The 14,812-nt window shown below is 30.0% G+C and overlaps 1 protein-coding gene across 3 annotated transcripts in view; it reads right to left on the bottom strand.

Moving 5' to 3' along the window:
• The window catches only part of LOC103572273 (pleckstrin homology-like domain family B member 2), a 64,367-nt gene that overhangs the window by 10,382 nt on the left and 39,173 nt on the right, over window positions 1-14,812 (bottom strand). The window lies entirely within an intron of this gene.

Here is a 14,812-nt window from a genome sequence, read left to right as displayed (position 1 = left end):
AATATAAAATTGAAATTTCTTATACATTGTGTGTACATTGGCATTACTCTTTTCGTTTTTAGAAGATTCGATTTAAATTTTCATATAATTTTTTCATTTTTTATCTTAATTATTTATTTATTTGTGATCATGAAACTAATGCTCCCCATGACCGGATAAGTTTATACGTAAAGTATATAAAAGTAGATAATTACAAAACTCTATCAATTACACAGAGAGAAATGTCAGGTAAATATTCCTATACAACATAGTAACGGTTACATTAATCTATAGTTTGCGTCACGTCGCTCTTATGTGACTGCTTATGTGCTTATACAAACTATAAAGTAATGTAACCATTGCTATGCTGCATAATCATATTTACTTGGCATTTCTTTCCGTGTACAAATTATTATAGTTTATCTAGTAGATTAGACATTTTTTTTTTCATTTCAGACACTAGGAAGCTATATTGACTATTTTCAGAGTGATGTCCATTCGTCCGTGCGCGTGTATATGTGCCCGACTAGAAATTACTTTGGGGCACCCAGTGTATGTATCTGGACCTCATTGGGTCCCAATAGGGTATTCCCAATAGAGAAATCCTTATGAGGGACCAATCATAACCCGATCGGGAAATACCAAACAAAAATAAAATAATTTATGGTCAGTATTTTCCAACTGGATCCTAAGTGGGGCTCAAGTAGGAAGTCCCAATGTTAAAATAAATAAAAAGGTATCGTCAATATTTCCTAATTAAACAAATTATTGTAATTTTTCCCCATTGGATTCTGTGTGGGATCTAAGTGGGGAAACCCGACGTTAAAATAAAAAAAAAAATGTTTCACCTTTTTTAGGGGCTATCTCATTTTGGCCGCAAAAAATAAACATATTTTTCTTAATGGCAGTTGAAATTTTTTCTATACACTCCAATGATCATTTTTTGTTAATTCATTTGTTATTCTTTAGTATCATAATAAGTATACTATTTACACTCCCGCGATCAGATACGTGGGTCACCGCAGTGGATAGCATCAAAGACTTTGAATTGGAAGGATGCAGGTTTGAGCCCAACAGTCACCGGGATTTTTTCATCAATCTAAATCATGTAAACTTCTTCTAAGTGATGCTCCTAGTACATTAGATTAAATTTCAGATTTAATTAAAATTATCCTATGTTTTTTTCGCATTTTAATATTTTTAACTTCCCGCTAAGAAAATTGAAAATTTTAAAAAATTCGGAAAGTTATTGCTTTCGGCCCGATTTTCGAAAATCAAATTTTTATCAGATCTTAACATTTTGAGGTTCTAGGAAGCTATTCTGTTCGATTTCAAGACAGTGTTGCCAGACTTCCCGTTTTAGCGGTAGATCTCCCGTTTTTCTACTATTTATACCGTTCTACCGTCTTTTCTCCTAATCTACCGTTTTTTAAAATTTTTTGAACTAACAAAAAAATTTATGAAATTTTTCGTTTTAAATTTTCATTTCAATTTTCTGATCTATGTTACCTTCAGCTAATAATTAAGTCTACCGTACATAACAATACTATATAGCATCAAATTACTATAGTGTTAGTGAACAGTAATACACTATACTCAATTGGATTTGTGTTACTCAATTTTTCAAATATGTAATAAATAAATAAATGAATATTTTTTTTCTTCTACAGACAAATAATTATCTTGTGTGTTAAACAGTAAGTCAGTTTTATTCATTTGAAGTCAATAATTTTTACTGATATTCTTATCCGTCTAACCTGTTTTACTTTTTCAGCTACAAGAAAAAAAAAGAAAAGAAAAGAAAAATTGGGTTTACTATAATGAATGCTCAGCAAAGTGATGAGGATTTTGATAGTGAGTCTGAATCAGGACCTGCTATAAAAAAATTAAAACTCACTACAGTCAAAAATATAATAAACTTTGGGGAGCAGACTCTAACTTTAACAGATGGGTTTGTGCAAGCAGTAAAAGTAATTCCTTTGCATATTGTAAATTATGTAAAATAAGTTGACATTGCAATAAAATCCGGCAAATGTCAATTGACTCGTCACATGAACTCTGATAAACATAAAACTAACACTGTATCTATGAGAACTCAACCAACTCTACGTTCATTAGTGTTAATTAATCCTGTTTCAAAATTAGCTGAGCAAACTCAAAATGCTGAAATACACTTAGCTGCTTTTGTAGCAGAACATAATTTATTGTTACTTGTCATGGAACATCTACCTCAATTAATAAAAACAGTTGTACCTGATTCTGAAATTGCAAAAAAAATTACTTCATCGAGAACTAAAACATCAAATGTCATTAAAAATGTATTAGGCAAAGAAGCTGAAGACAATTTAATTAGTGATATGAAAGAACAATTTTTCAGTACAGTTATTGATGAGTCTACTGATAAAGCGTGTAGAAAATATCTATGTGATGTTGTACGAGTAGCTGACTCTAATTTTAATATTATTAAGGACGAATTTTTTAAATTAATACCTGTTACTGAAGCTGACTCAAAAACACTATTTAATAGTATTGTTTCGGTTTTTAACAGAACTGGAATACCTTATAAAACAAATATAATTGGTTTTGCTGCAGATAATGCGTCAAACATGATGGGAAAAAATAAGTCAGTGGCTGCAATGTTTTTAAAGGAAATACCCAATTCATTTGTAATGCGGTGTATTTGTCACAGCTTTAATTTGTGTACGTCTCATGCTTGTGCGAAGCTTCCTCGTGGAATTGAAAACATAGTAAGAGGAATCTATAATTATTTTAGTAATAGTCCAAAGCGTTTGAGTCGATTGGAAGAATTTCAACATTTTGTAACCGTGCGTTTTGATTTTACGACTTGAAAATCGAGCGCGTAAATCTAACTGATTCTAAGGCCATCTATTTTGACAATTGTATGTTAATTAACACTCCTTAGTCACTCGGAGCCATGTCAAAGGCTCCCTAGATCGAATTATATTCGAACTTAGACGACAGTGGGGTAGTTCCACCCCTCCAAAATTAACATATAAAAGGGCCAGCAAACACTTGCTCGAGGACTTAGGCCCTGGCCATCACTTAGAGTGGACTGAGGATGCTTAGCGAGGTCCCTACTCTAGCACCAGGATTCATCACAATTTATATGAGTCGGCATAACGATAAGTTTTGTTATATCTAGTCATTCAGTCGAACAATCAGTTCTATTTCGGTCAATCTGTTACCTAAATAATTTTATCTATTGTAACTTTTCTTATATATTAAACTAAATTATTGATTTTGTTATAAGTGATATTTTTGTTCATTCGAATTAATTAAATAAAGAGATTTTGCGACTCCTTCGTCTAGTTAAAGAAAACCAAATTTGATTGCTAAGTGAGTGTGTTGGTTTGGTGTGCAACGTCTGCCCGAAGAGGATCGACATCGAGTCCAAGGAACCTGTGATAAACCGGAGACTGATTCCACCAGTAATAACCCTGCTTAAAAAATCCGATAGATTCTCATAAAAAAATTTTTATGGGAATGAATCGGTAAAGTGTCCCAGCGAAAAATGATAGTCCATACTAGAACCTGTGAGAATATTCAAACCCGAGCATAATCCGATAGAAACTTACCAAATCCTTCAACTCATGTCTCATTCATTCTTATATAAAATTTGTTCTACATGTTCACATTTTTATCAGAATGATTAGGAATGCGTCGTATTTATACATTTCGTAAAAGAATCAATTGGAAATATAGACGTCTTGTTTCTTCTTGTTGTAAAAGAATGAATGGGAAAATAGTTTTATTTTTTCATGTGAATTCGTAACCCGATGAAAAAAGTTTTTGTCTAATTATATATAATTATATATGTTCATATATATAATCATATATGATTATATATAATCATATATGAAGTTATATATACTCATGCATGATTATATATAATTATATATGACCCCATACATAATTAGATCTGATCATACCTGGCTGTTATTAGCCCATATATAAGTCTATATATGATCAGATCTAATTATATATAAGTCTACATATAATTAGATCTGATCAGATCTGATTATATATGAGTCTATATATAATTAGATATGTTCATACTTGGCTGGTATAACTCCATATATAACCATATATAAGTCTATATAAGATCAGATCTAATTATATATGACTCTATATATAATTAGACATGATAATACTTGGCTGTCAACTCCATTTACTACCATATATAAGTCTATATATGATCAGATCTAAGTATATATAAGTCTATACATAATTAGATCTGTTTAGACATGACTGATACAAATCCATATACAATTAGATCTGATCAGACATGGCTACTATAAATTCATGTATGCTCGTGCATAAGTTTATATATAATTGGATCTGATCAGACATGACTGATATAAAGTTATGTGTAGTTATATATATATATTACATAATATGAAAATTTTTTAATATAAATGTTATTAAATTTTTATTTTGTCAACTATCAAATAAACTTAAATTCCCAATACTTAAAAAATGTTCAAAGGTTTCGGCAGCAATTTAAAGGTATTAATCGATATCGATTTATATAAAAATATTTATAAGTTTATAGATAAATAGATTTGATTATATGTATCTATTGAATTCTATTGTAATTTATGTACAAAATTAAATTCATTATTAGGTGCATTATTTACGTATGATGTATCGACTTGATTATTTGAGTTAAGTAATGCCATAAACTTTTCTTTATTGTAAGTTCATAACAGACTAGAGGATCAGAGTACAATCCAGCGATCACTGAAGTTAAGCAGCATCGGCGTAGGTCATTGATTGGATGGGTGACCTCGTAGTAAAGTGGTGGTCAACGAATAGTAATTTTTTTTTTTTTATTTAAATTTAATTGATATTTATATTGATGAAATCAATAAATCCTATTTAAATTACTTAATTAATAATTTAAAGGTATTCTAAATGAGATTCTAAAAATGACTATATTCATTTATGCATGATCATCTATAAACAGATCTGATTATATATAATTAGACCTGGCCAATTTTTGGATTCAATCATATATAGACGGTTATGCATAATTATATATGATTAGACAAAAACTTTTTTCATCGGGAAGTGACATTCTTATGGGAATCTATGAGATAATAATTTGCAATGCGTCAATTTCTTATAAGATTCTATGGGTACAAGTTTATACCAGTCTTACCGCTATATAAGAATGAATGAGAAAATAGTTTTATTTTTTTCACGTTAATTCGTAGGCGACATACTTATGGGTTTCTATGAGATAATAATAAAAAAAATCGGTCTGTCGGTTGACCCTGCGGGCCAGCACCAAAACTTCCCGCTGTTTTCGACCTCAAAGAGCTCGAAAACATTAGTGTAGATATATTTTCGAGCTCTTCGAGCTCGAAAATGCTATCACATGCAATAGTTTTTTTATGATCTTTTCAAGCTCTAACAAGTTACCTGTTATGCTGAAGTTTGAAAATTTAAGAATCGAAAATCATCAATGAAGCGGTTTTTAAAATTTAGTTCCTGATTTTGTTCAGTAAAATAAGTGTATTGAGGCAGAAATCAATGTCGGGGATCAAAATCAAGATTTAAATAAATTTTGACTCATGTCAGAAACAATAAAATATGAAATATCCGATAAAAATATTAAAAACTACGTTTTATCGATTTTTTTGTTGATAATATAATTTAAACTAAAAACCAAGTTCGATGACATTATATGATCGAAAGAAACCATAAAAAAGATGAGTTGGTATGATAGGCACATTTTAGTACGTTATATTCTGATTTATCCGGAAAAAATAACATAAAATGTTATTTTTTTAACATTTCAACGCCGATATCTTTTGAACTAATCAATCGATTTTGATAGTTGACGTGGCAATCGGCGCGTTTTATTGAGTTCTAGAGCTGATTAAAATTTGAGATCGATCGCGTCAGTCGTTTCGAAAATATTTAGAAAAAACCGTTTTTCCCCATTTCTTTCTCCCGCGATAACTCTCGAACGAATTATCCGATTTTGATGTTTGAGGTGGCAATCGACGCGTTTTATTGAGTTCTAGAGCTGATTAGATTTTGAAGTCGATCGTATAAGTCGTTTTTGAGAAATCAATAAAAAACTAAAAAAAAATTTTTTTTTTTTTTCGTAATTCGCCAATATTTTCGAGTCTATTCTATTAAATAATCTGAAATTTTCAGGAAAGTTGAAGGCCAACAAGCTCTTTCGATTGCCACCTCAACCATCCAAATCGATTTATTAGTTCAAAAGTTACAAAGAGTTTACACACACACACACACACACACACACTCACACATACATACACACACTCGGACATCATTCTGAAAATAGTCAGAATAGCTTCCTAGGACCTCAAAACGTCGACATCTGATGAAAACTTGATTTTCGAAAATCGGGGTGAAAACAATAACTTCCCGAAATTTTTGAAAATCGTCGATTTTCTTAGCGAGAAGTTAAAAATGAGAGAATTATCGTATATTTCTGTTTCCTAAGATAATTAAAAATTATTTGGAGTAATTTAAATTTTGAAATTATTTTCAGTTGAATTGAATAAGAAAACAAAATCATTTATTTCTTTGTTTAAAAAAATAATTTAATTACTAGTTGACAACTCATTTTAACCCACTGAGAGTTATACAGTAGACTCTGGTTATAAGTTACATCGGACGCTCTACTCACTCTCACGTCAATTTCATTCTTTCCTGTAAGTAAGAGTATTGACAGAAATATAACTTATAACTAGAGTCTACTGTACATTATTTTTTAACTTCGGTAAAAAAGAAATCTTTACTTATTTTCCAATATGTGATGGGACTCGAACTGACGACCCTTCGATTGAAGCTCTGAAAACAGTTCAAGTCAAGTGCTTTAGCCCGCTCGGCCACCACATGCATTTGGAAATCGAAATTTATTCTTTTACTTAAAGCTATCCAGTACTATATATGTCCAAGACTAAGCTTAAAAAAAATTATTTTCATTTATTATTGAAATTTTGATAATATGATGTTCTCTTTATTTTTTCTAATAGTTTTAAATTCATTGAATGCATTTTTTTAAAGAAAGTTACTCAATTGTTTTTTTTCTTTTTTCATAATCTTGAAAAATGTCAGTTTTAACCTTTATTAAATTGATTAAATTACAAGAAAAAACAGATAAAATTCGACTCAAATATTCCTAAAATGTTTTCCGATAAAAAAAAAAACACATGGTTGTTTTTAGTATTTTTTTTAGTATTTAAAAAAAAATATGACGTAAAAATTCATTTGTTTACAACAAATTGTTTGTTTAGTAAACAAATGAAAAATTATTTTTTTATAAAACAAGAGAACATGAAAGAATTTTTTTAAGGGACGATTTTTTTCTTAAAAATCATTATTTTCATCAAGCATCTTATTCCCAAAAAAAAATTTTTAAAAATCTTATTAACAATGCATTTGTTTATAATAATAATTTGAACGATGTAAGTAAAATTTTTCTTAAAATTATTCTTAAGTAGCTTTTAACAATAAGAAAACAAAATAATCAAAAAAATAAAAGTCCTTGATTGCTTTATTTACATTTTTAATTTTTCAATTCCTTAGATCGTAAATAAAAAAGTGAAAAATCGAAATTTTTTTAATTTTTCCAACGGCGATTTTTTCTAAACCCTTTCAAGAACAGCTCTACGAAGTGAAAAAAATCCTGGATTCTTAGATTAGAAATAATCAGGGTTTTTATATAAACTTTGAACGAGTAATAATTAACTAAATAACAAAAGCATAGTTAATTGAAAAATTGAGGTAAAATTTTTTTTTTCGGTGAACTATTATTAATCCATGTGTTTAGAAAGAACCAAATTTTTTTTATTTCTTAATATTTATATTTAATCGGTTAAAATAATTTTTTTCGATTATGCTATTGATTCTATTAACGCGCGTGCATGCGCTGCTACTCGTTTTTAGTCCCATTTTCACCGCTAAATTAAAATTATAAATATTGTTGGTACAGTTCGGGGAGACAGGACTTTTTTTTGGAAATTTCCTGCTCTTTGAGGATCTTTTTACAGATTTTGGATATCTCAAATAGTTGTTGAACTATTTGTAAAAAACCAAACCATTTTTTTTTCTCACTAAATTGTCAATAACTTACAATTTTTGCCAGGCCCAAATTTCCACTTTAATTTTTTTTTATAGATGCCATTTCGAATCAAATCAGACCTTAATCATAATTTTCTGTGGTCTTGGACAGATTTTCGTCAAAAAGGCACTTGTTGACTAGACTAATATGTTTATTTGCGTAAATACCGTAACTTACATGAGACAACAAGTCATTGAACATACAAACGGGAATATGATGAATTTTATTATTTTCTCATAAAATTCAATTATTAATGATAGGATCATTTTCTCATGCGTTCTTATTAAAACAGAAATTTTTGTAAATTTTATTATTTTCTTTTAGAATCCAATTGTGACTGGTAAAAATATTTTCGGATACGTTCTCATACAAACGGGAAGTTTATAAATTTTATTATATTCTCATAGGATCTAATTATTAGTGACAGGATCATTTCCTCATACATTCTCATCCAAATAGAAATTTTGTCAATTTTATTATTTTCTTATAGAGGCCCATCATTACTGACGGAATGATTTCCTCATAAGTTCTCATTGAAACGAAAATTTTGCTAGTTTTATTATTTTCTCATAGATTCCAGTTGTTAGTGACTAAATCATTTCCTCATACGTTCTCAACTGAATAGAAATTTTGTAAATTTTATTATTTTTTTATAGATCCCTATAAATCCCGTGAGTGTTTTTATCCCATCCAACCTTATAAAAACTCATTTTTTATAAACATTTGTATTTTTCGATAGATTCTTATAAAGAATCCCTTATCAGAATCTATGAGAAAATAATTTTTTTAAATACCTCCTATACAATCTCATAAAATTCAGTAAGTTCTATGAGAAGAGGACTCCCGCTTCTCATAGAACTCATTGATTCTCATAAAATTCCTATGAGAATTTATAAGAAGCTATCGGATCTTATGAGGTTTTTTAAGCAGGGAAATCCACTTACAACCAGATAAGTCTCGATAAATTATTCGCAAACTTTTTCTCTCTTTTCAACGTAGCGTAAATTTTATTACTTATAAATTTTACTTCCCCCGTCCAAATTTTCACGCTTTAAAATAATCAATTCATTTTATACTGGCCGTTAAATTTTAATTAATAAAGTATAAATCAAATTAATAAAAAGGGGAAATTATTGTGTAAATAAAATTTGGGGATTTGGTTAAATAAAATTTATTATATATAAGTTAATTGAGTCTCTGATAAGAAATTTCTTTCATCTCCAGCGTCATCTAGAATATTTTGTTTCAGCCGCGTCTCCGGTCAGAACGAGTTTACCTACATCCTGAGATCTATTTCCCGTCTTTCCGAACCAACAATAAAATAATCTTTAATTTATATCTATATTTGATAATTTAAAATTAATTAATTAAAATTATTCGGGAAATTTTATTAACTGTAGTTCTTGGTTATTGGACATGCAATAACCAGGGCCCACCGTTATAATTTTGTCGAAGTCGGGCCGAATAAAATTTTACAAACACGATGGTTATCATAACAACAAGTTGTAGATCGATTGATGCAACACCCGAGAAAAAATTTTTATATATAATCATATAAAATTATATATAATTCGGTGTATATATGTTAAGCGGCTGAGGCAGCCGTTCGGCACGCGAGTGGCTCGGGCGATCGTCAAAGTTAAGTAGAATCGATCAGGATTACTACTTGGCTGGGTGACCGTTTAGCCGTGCGTCGGGTTCGAACGAAGGTCTCTGATCGCTAGGCGCGGGATGAAGATCCAGTGATCGGTAAAATGGAAATTTTATCGATCACTGGAGTTTCACCCAAACCGAACTGTACTGGCTAGGTTTTCTCTGTGGGTTCCCTAGCCACTGCACCTCCATTGCACAAGGGAGGTAGTAGAACATCACCGTAATGATGCAGTACAGTATAAACACAAGTCGGGCCACAGCCGCAAAAATAAAGAGAATAAGAGCTTAGAGTGTATGAAAAGGGTAAAAAAGAACTTAAGGCGTTAGAAGGTAAACATTGTAAAAGACTGCAGAAGTTGTACAATTAAAGCACTCTAATGATAATATAATCATATATGAAAAATGGCCAAATATAATCATATATAATTATGTATAACTATATATAACTACATATAACTATATATAATTATATTTGGCTATTTTTCATATATGATTATATATAATCGAGTTATATATAATTTTATATGATTATATATAAAAAATTTTTCTCGGGATATGGGAAATGTCAAAATCATCAATCCGGAAAAAATATTTTTGAAAAAAAAAAAATCGGTCTGTCGGTTGACCCTGCGGGCCAGCCTCAAAATTTCCCGCTGTCTCGAGCTCCTTGAGCTCGAAATCATTGTTGAGAATACATTTTCGAGCTCTTCGAAAAGTAACGTTTTTTACCATTTTTACTACAACGATATCTCTCGAACGAAGTCACCGATTGAGACGGTTGAGGTGGCAATCGACGCGTTATATTGAGTTCTAGAGCTGATCAAATTTTAAGATTGATTTATCAAGACGTTTTTGAGAAATTTCAAAAAAACTAAAAAAAAGTTTTTTTTTTAATTCTTTTGTTAACGGATTCTCTTGAACGAATGAACCGATTTTCATGGTTGAGATGGCATTTGACGCGGCTTACAAAGTTTTAGAGCTGATTAGATTTTGGATTCAATCCATCAAGCAAATTGAAACTTATTAAAAAAAAAAAACATTTTTGAAAAAATTTCATTTGTGAAATATCTCCGAACTACCCCACCAATTAAGTTCAAATTTTCAGTGCTTATAGTATTTAACAAGCTGCGTCGAATGACACCTTGACAATCGAAATCGGTTCATCCGTTCAAAAGTTACAGAATATTTACATACATACATACATACATACACTCGAACATCATCTTGAATTAAGTCAGAATAGCTTCCTATAACCTAAAAACGTCGACATCTGTTAGAATTTCGATTTTCGCAAAACGGGGTGAAAACAATAACTTCCCGAAATATTTGAAAGTCATCGATTTTCATAGCGGAAAGTTAAAAATTGAATACCGAATTTTTGATTTGATTATTACCGCGCGAACGCATTACAAATTCAGAACCAAGAATTGATAGCAGTAAATGATGAAAAAATCCTGGGCGTCTTCTGGATTCGAGCACGGCTCCTCTTGGCTGGTAGTCCTGAACGTTGATCAATGGTCCACATCAAATCCAATTCAAGTCTTGTGCTTAATTAATGTATTTAGAGTGAAATGCTGGTAAAGACAGAGTTCATAAGTTTTCGTGATGGATTTTCACAAAATTTAAAAAAACTCCATGAATTTATATGAAATTTAATAAAAACAATATTTGTTGGCCTCGATGATAATTATCAAAAAATTTTATTAAGTTTCTTCAAACTTTTTAATTTTCTGTTGTGATGTGAAAATTAAAAAATCTTATATAAAATTTTGCGAAACATTAAATAATTCCACAAAATTGTATGAAATTCTATCGATTGAAAAATTGCAATGCTACACTTTAGAATCTTAATGTCAAAAGAGATCAAACTGTCGCTACATTTTATTTTTCATCCTCAATGATATTTTCGGTGTATCATCTAAAAAAATAAAGTCAATTTTTTTATGCTCAGGCTAATGTTTTAATCTAGAACGTCTGAAATCTATTATCGAGTTTATCGATTACTTTGGCCCCAAAAACATTCGACATTTAGTTGTTATTTGTTCACACTTACACATTTTTGAAAATTAATTCTATGATTGTTTTATTGTAATAAATAGATGATGAAAACACTATGACTCAGAAATTACCTCAGCATTGCGTAAAATACTGATTTTTCACTGATGTCAAGATATGATTGAAGAGTGATATTCATATTACGTACAACTAGTGATGTAAAGCTAAGCATGTGCTCGTCAAATGCTCGTCAATTGCTCGTCAATTAACGTCAATTGACCAGCTACAAAGAATGACCGCCGGTCATTTTTTGAATTTAATGTCGATTCCCGCGAAATGAGAATAAAAAATTATTAAAAATTTGACCCAAAAATGACCGAGAAATTTTTGACGGTCATTTTCCATCTAGGTAGTTGAGCAAGCCAAATTTGCTTACTACCATCAGAATTTTTAGTTAAATTTTGTGTTCGTATTGATAGATATAGTAATGGTTTTAATAAATAATCTGTAAAATCAATTTCAACAAACAAATTTCGCCGGATTCTGAAGTCTAAAAAACTGACCAAAAAATGACCGAAAAATTTTTGACGGTCATTTTCCATCTAAGTAGTTGAGCAAGCCAAATTTGTTTATTATCGTCAGAATTTTTGGATAAATTTTATTTTGAATATTTAAAATATTTAGGTTGCATATAAAATAGGTTGCTTTTTTTTTTTTTTTTTTTTTTTTAGAGGAATTTTCGTAAAAAGAAAAAAAAATGCTCATGAATTTTTGTGACTGACCAAACAAAAAATGACGTCAATTGACGAACATTTGCTAGTCAATTGCTCGTGATTTGACAAAGTTAAAAATGACCGTCATTTCGCATCACTACGTACAACCGTGACTTTGCTACTGACATAAATGTATGATTTTAAAATTACGTCATTATGATATACAATAATGACTTTTTTACTACGTAGCAATGTAATGTAAATTTTATGTCAAGCGTACGTAACACATAAGTCATAACTGTGACGTCAAACAAGAGTCATGCTTACATCCATATGATGTCCAGTTTTACATCATATTAGTCATATAGAACGTCAGATTGACATCAAATTTACACAAGATTCCGTGACACTTCTATGACCTACGTATGACGTCAAAACAAGGTCATATGTATTCAATTTTTGAATACCATGAAAAAAAAAATTATTTTTTTTTTAAACACCCTAATGATTATACACAATTATATAAGATTATCTATAATTATATATGATTATATATAAGAAAATATTCTCGGAATAGTAATATATATAATTATATATGGAGCTACATATGACACTCTCCGTTTTAATATTGCATTATATATAATTGTTTACAATTATATATAAGATTATATATAATCATATCAGACTATATATAATTACATATGATTATATATAAACATTTTTTCTCAAGCAGTGCGACTTTTTTTTATTGATGCTGTAATTACTGATCGTTTACTAATTGCAGATCAAATTCTAGCTCAATTAAATGATCTAACAACCAAATTATTTTTACATTTCTTGTCATTTGTGCTACCGATATTCAATAATTTAAACAAAATGATGCAATCTGAAGAACCACAAATTTACAACCTACTAAGTTCTGTGAAGCTTGCTGTTAAAACTATTGTTGACTGTTATTTGGATCCTAATTATTTAAGATCTCGTGATGTTAAAGATATTGATTATAAGAATCCTCGGAATTTTTCACCTATTGACAAAATGTATTTTGGTGCGTATGTTGAAACACTTATGTTAAATGAAGAACAGTCTGTACCTGCTGATGCAATAAAATTTTTGACTTCGTTGCATGGATTTCTACATTGAGGCTGTGAAAGAAATTATCACTCGGATATCATTGGCTGATCCGATTTTAGAAAATTTGCATTTTATAAACCCATTAAAAATCCGATCAATGTCTACCATCGCTCCAATAATGATTCGATTCCCGAACATAATATCGAGTGACAATTTACGAAATTTGGAAACTGAGTGGAGAATGCTTAAAAATATTGAGTCTCTCGACTTTCAAAAGTCATCGGTAACGGAATTTTGGAAACAAGTTGGAAATCTTAAACACCCTGATGGTCAGCGAATATTTCCATTACTAACTAAATTTGTTTTTAGTGTACTTAGTCTGCCTCATTCTTCTGTTAATGTTGAGCGAAAATTTTCAGCAATTAATGACATAAAATCTAATAAAAGGTCTAAATTAGGAGATGATTTACTCATCGGTTCGTCATGTACTAAACAGCTGCTACGCAATAGTTTTTGTTTTGATATTAACATAACGAAGTCAATGCGAAGTCGGTTCACTTCAGATATTTATAAAAATACTGAAAATGAACAATTTAAAATGGCAATTTCATCGCTTCAAGCGACAAATATAGAAAGTGCAACAAATGCATCTAAGTACAAATACTTAATAATATTGTTATTTAAAAAAACCTTTTATAAAAAATTGATATATATTTATTATTTGTAATATGTTTCTTGTACTAAGTAAAAGTATTTATTTAAACTATGTTATTAAAATTAATTCATTAAAACTATTTAAATCAGTATTTTTGAATCTACCGCTTTTTTCCTTAACCTACCGCTTTGTTTAGGTGGCGCTACCTCTTTTCAAGAGACAGGGTCTGGTAACACTGTTCATAAATTTCGATAGAGATTTGATAAGAATGAATGAGTTCTATGAGAAGTGCTATAGTTAAGTATAGAACCTTATGCATACAGCTATAGGAATCTATCGGATTTTTAAGCAGGGATAATTCCCTCGCCCGACTTGAGCGAAGAATCCTAATTCCCTTCATCATTTGACTATAACTTTCTGACTCCTACTATTTTCCTGCTTCACATATAATTTCCTATAGACTACTAACTATTAGTGTCAACTTCAAGTAGCAAGGGAAGATTTCCAGTAGAAGTTTTTCCACCACGTTTGCCGTAACTTAACACCTCTAGTGGATCTAATTTACAGTAGCTGTACGGTAATTAATCGCGAATGACCACAATTTACGGCGGGTTCGTC

Source organism: Microplitis demolitor, chromosome 2 (genome assembly GCF_026212275.2).
Source record: "Microplitis demolitor isolate Queensland-Clemson2020A chromosome 2, iyMicDemo2.1a, whole genome shotgun sequence".
Lineage (NCBI taxonomy): Eukaryota > Metazoa > Arthropoda > Insecta > Hymenoptera > Braconidae > Microplitis > Microplitis demolitor.
The sequence above is the reverse complement of the archived record's forward strand: the minus strand, read 5'-3'. Positions and strand labels throughout refer to the sequence as shown.